This window comes from Grampus griseus (genome assembly GCF_964374135.1).
Source record: "Grampus griseus genome assembly, chromosome: 2".
Taxonomy (NCBI): domain Eukaryota; kingdom Metazoa; phylum Chordata; class Mammalia; order Artiodactyla; family Delphinidae; genus Grampus; species Grampus griseus.
Window position 1 is genome coordinate 103,752,259 of NC_139018.1, and position 5,452 is coordinate 103,757,710.

A 5,452-nucleotide genomic window follows, 5' to 3' on the forward strand; every position below is an offset into this window, starting at 1 on the left:
AATGTTTTCTGGAATTTTAAAAATAAAAAAAAGTTTTGCAGCCACATGTGATTTGATCTTTATTCTGAGGCCGTTTCTTACTTTGCAAACCTTTCATTGGCTAGAATTCTGCTTGAAAACCAAACAGATCTTTATTTAGTGCATTTTTTTTCTTGTTGTACTTTATGATAAGTGGCTAAAAAAGACCACTGGCATCTTCAGCATTCTGCCTGGAAATCTCCTTGACTAGATCCACAAGTTCATTAGGCACATTTTCTTATCACTCATGTTACCACAGGCAACAGTAATGTTAAACATTCTGCCAATACATAACCTGGGTTGCCTTTTCTCCAGCCTTCTGTAGCAATTTCCTTACCACTTTTCCAACCTCCACTAACAGTCTTCTCTCTGGTTACTGTCTGCAAGTAAAGTCAATGTCATATATTTTAGGTTTTTGTTATAGCAACACTCCACATCCACATACTAACTTCTGTTTCAGTGACCTATTACTAGGAAATAAACCACCTCCAAATCTTAGAAACTTAAAACCACCACTGACGTATTTGTTCATGATTCCACACAGGGCAGAGTTCATGGAGTCAGCGCATATCTGGTCTATCTATTTAGCGTTGTCTAGGGAGACTCAAATGAGGCTGGAAGATCCACAAGGGCCTCCCTCCAGCAGGGTAGTTACTGATCTTCAAGAGTGAAAGTGGAAGCTGACGGGCCCAGAAGTGGAACAGTGCCACTTCCGCTGCATCCCATTGATTAAGGGAAGTCATATAACCCAGATTCAAGGGAAGGGGAAATAGATTCCACCTCTTCATAAAGGGAGAGACATTATGTTTACATGAGTGGAAGGAGTTGTTGGCAACCACATCTGTAGACAATCTATCACAATCCTTAAACTAGTAAGTGGCAGAACTGAGGGTAGAATACATTTGTCTGCCTTTCAATCCACTGTTTTTTCCATTACACCATCTCTCTCACATACCACCATTGCTTCAGGGAGACACAGGCTGTCTCCAAGTCCCCTACATTATATGGCTTAGAGTCTCACCAACCATAAAGCTGTTATTACCTTGAGCCTTGTTATACGCAATCAGTATATGATAATGTATTATATTTGAAGACGTGGCCAGAAGAGGAAAAAGATTTATCTGGAAAACCCAACATCCAAATAATAGGAGTTCTAGAAAGAAAAATAGACAAAATGGAGGGGAGAAAATCACGAAGAAATAACTGAAGACCATTTTCTAGAACTGAAGGCTGAGTCTTTAGATTGAAAAAGCTACAAGAAATGGAAAAACAAACCCAAGGCACATTAACATGAAATTTCAGAACACTGGATGGGGCCAGGGAGAAATTCCTAAAAGATTCCAGAGAGATTAAAAAAATAAGTCATATATGAAAGGTAAGAAAGGAGAATGTCATGATAAGACTCAGATCTTAGTTTCCAAATACTATTCCCCAGTAAATGGTCCAGTTCTTAGAGAAATGGCTGGTTCCAGAGGTGGGACAGAGAGAAAATACATGATGGGCTTTGAGCTAAATGACTTATGGGAACATATCAAAAAGACACAAAAGCCAACTTGAAGGGGTTCTCACTGGTTAAAATTGGGGGCAATGTGAGCATCATATTGAATAATGATAGGAACTGATGATACACATTGAACAGTCTGATAGTAAAACAGAAAATACACAAAGAGGGGACAGAAAAAGCTCTTAATTAGAGAAGAATGCTAACTTATAAATGTATCAGGAAAGATAAATATAAAAAATCATTATTTTGCAACTAGAATTCCATACCAAGCCAAACAATAAATCAAGAATGCATGCATAATTAACAGTTTTCAAAAATGTTGTTTATGCCTATGTGCCCTGTGTTAAGTTTCCCAAGGCTGCCGTAACAAGTTACCACAAACCTGGTGGCTTAAAAAACACAAATGTATTCTCTTGCAGTTCTGGAAGCCAGAAGTGTGAAAGTGAGGTATCAGCAGGGCTATACTCCCTCTGGAGGCTCTAAAGCTGAATGCTTCCTTGTCTCTTCCAGCTTCTGGCAGCCCCAGTCATTCTCTGCGACTGTATCACTCCAATCTCTTCCTCCATCTTCACAAGGCCCTCTTCTCTGTTTCTGCATCTCCTCCTCTTCTTTCAGAAGAACACTTCTCATTGGATTTAGGAACAACCTAGATAATCGAGGATAATCTCATCTTGAGATCTGTAACTTAATTACATCTGCAAAGACCCTTTTTCCAAATTAGGAAATAGTCACAGATTCTGAGGCTTAGGATGGAGACATAAGCTTTGGGGGGCCACCATTCATCCCACTATACACCCCGTCTCAGGAGACTTCTGAATGATGTACTTCACCAAAACAAGAGAATAGAGCAAAAACTGGAGCATTGGATCCAGAAAACCAGGGATTCAATGCACAAATAAGTGAACAGAATTCCCAGAATGATGGGGGAGAACTTGGAACAATAGCTGTGCAGCAGGCATACAGAGCAACCAGTCTAAGGAATTCCCTGGCGGTCCAGTGGTTAGGACTCCATGCTTTCACTGCCGAAGGCCCGGGTTTGATCCCTAGTTGGGGAACTAAGATCCCACAAGCCGTGCAGCACGGCCAAAAAAAGAAAAAAAAAAAAAAAAAAAAAAAGAGCAACCAGTCTAGCTTGGAGAAGAGGACCAAAGGCTCTAGAACAAATGCCTCAGAAAGAGTAGGAGGAAGAAATTACCCCAGGTGTTTGAACATACTGAGAAGACATTAACAGCTTCACTGGGTGGCTTAGGAACGAATTTGTGAGCGTGATAAGAAAAACTATTGATATCAAATGAAAAGCTCCAGGAAAACAAAAAAAATATTGCAGCATGCTATAAACTGAATGTTTATGTCCTCCCCACATTCGTATCTTGAAACCTAACCCTCCATGTGAGGGTATTTAGAGATGGGGCTTTGGGGAAGTGATTAGGCCATGAGAGCAGAACGCTCACATGGGATTAGTACTTTTATAAAAGAGGCCAGGAGTAGAGAATGGACTTCAGGACACGGGGAGGGGGAAGGGTAAACTGGGACAAAGTGAGAGAGTGGCATGGACATATATACACTACCAAATGTAAAATAGACAGCTAGTGGGAAGCAGCTGCACAGCACAGGGAGATCAGCTTGGTGCTTTGCGACCACCTAGAGGGGCGGGATAAGGAGGGTGGGAGGGAGACCCAAGAGGGAGGGGATATGGGGAAACACACATGCATATAGCTGATTCACTCTGTTATACAGCAGAAACTAACACAACACTGTAAAGCAATTATACTTCAATAAAGATGTTAAAAAAAAGAGGCCCAGGGAATTCCCTGGGGGTCAAGGGCCCAGGTTCAACCCCTGGTTGGGGAACTAAGATCCCACAAGCCTCGTGGGTCCTCACCAGACCTTGATCTTGGACTTACCTATCTCCAGAACCGTGTGAAATAAATTTCTGTTGCACATAAGCCACGCAATCTATGGCAGTTTGTTATAGCAGCCCAAATGGACTGAGACACAACATTATATTCTCCAAAGATGACCACAGTAATATTTCCCATCCCAGATGCTCTTCTAGAATTTTGCCACTTGACCATCAAGAGGAGGAGGGTATGCCCAGTCCCCTTGAATCTCATGACCTGCTGTGACTTATTTGACCAACAGAATGCTGTGTGACTTCTGAGGCTAGATCCTGATTGTATTTCTACCTTGTTTACTTGAGACATTTGCCTTGGAATCCAGCCACCATGCCATGAGGAAGCCCAAGCAGCCTATGGAGACGTTCCAAAGTCTATACCTGACAGCCAGTGCCAACCTGACATCTGTGTGAGCTCTCTTGAAGGTGGACCATGCCAGCTAAATATGAGTGGAGACAAGCCTTTCCCACCAAGCTCTGTCCAAACTGCAAACTAGTGAGCAAAACAAATTATTGTTTTCAGAAACTAAATTTGGAGCTGGTTACTTATGCAGCAATATATAGCTGAAACAGTTGCCATGAGAAGGAAACGTCTGTTTTAGTTTATTGGTTTGGTTTGGTTTGGTTTGGGTTTTTTTGCTCTGAACACCCTTTTTTCTCCTACTTCCTTTGCCTAATACTTGATGTGATGTCTGGAGCTCCCTCGGTTACTGTGGACCTTGAGGAAAACTGGAAGATGGAAACTAGGCACACAAAGGATGGAGATCAAAAAACTTGAGGATGAAGACAAAAGCACAGGGCAAAAAGTCAGGAGGAGGCTGTTTTCCTGACGAATGTGAAACCATCAATTCAATCCTGGACTGCCTTCCTCCAGATTTCTTGTACATGAAAGAAAAAATAAATTTCTACCTTATTTAAAGTACTTACATCCAGTCTCTGTTACTAACAAATAAGCTTAACTCTGATTTATATAGAATTGATATAGAATTCTTGTGTAAATATGTGACTTTTAGAACTATTCACCTATATAACTTAGCTGAAGATAAATATTAAAAGAGGAGGGAAGATGGAAGGGAGGGAGGTAGAGAGGAAGAAAGGAAGGAAGGGAAGGAGGGAAGGAAGGAAGGAAGAGAGGGAGGGAAGAAGGTAGAGGAGAATCAGAGAGACTGAGTCCATGAACGAGAGTGGGGCTTGGAGTGAACCAGTTCTGGCATCTTGTTCTGTTTCTGTTTTTTTTTTTTAATAAATTTATTTATTTATTTTTGGCTGCGTTGGGTCTTTGTTGCTGCGTGCGGGCTTTCTCTAGTTGCGGTGAGTGGGGGCTACTCTTCGTTGCGGTGTGCGGGCTTCTCATTGTGGTGGCTTCTCTTGTTGCGGAACACAAGCTCTAGGCGTGCGGGCTTCAGTAGTTGTGACATGCGGGCTTCAGTAGTCGTGGTGCATGGGCTCTAGAGTGCAGGCTCAGTAGTTGTGGCTCACGGGCTTAGTTGCTCTGCGGCATGTGGGATCTTCCCGGACCAGGGCTCGAACTGGTGTCCCCTGCACTGGCAGGTGGATTCTTAACCACTGCGCCACCAGGGAAGTCCCTCTGCTTCTTTAACAACCGCAGTTTTCTCATTTGTGATACTGCAGGACAAATGTAAAGATTAGACAAAGTATAAAAAGTGCCTGGTGTATTGTAGGTGTTGAAAAAACAGTGGCTATTTCATTGGCTTTTTGAGTTCTTTCAGCATCTAGCTCTGCTGAACTCATGGTACGGTTTCAATACACACTTGTTGAATAAAGGTATCATGACCCAAACCACACAGAGTACTCTGTGTGGTCAAACCACAATTTGTTTTGTTTTCAGATATTTTCAGGGAAATGTCTGCAGTGACTTCAACCTCTCTTTCCCAGCTGTAACATATACTTTTGGTCTCAATTTATTCTCTACAAGGCATCCAGAATATCTTTCTATGAAATAGTTCTGATTACATGACCCCTCTCTGGAAACCCTTCTTGGTAGGTAGGGTCTGACTGACCTGACAGCCAATTGC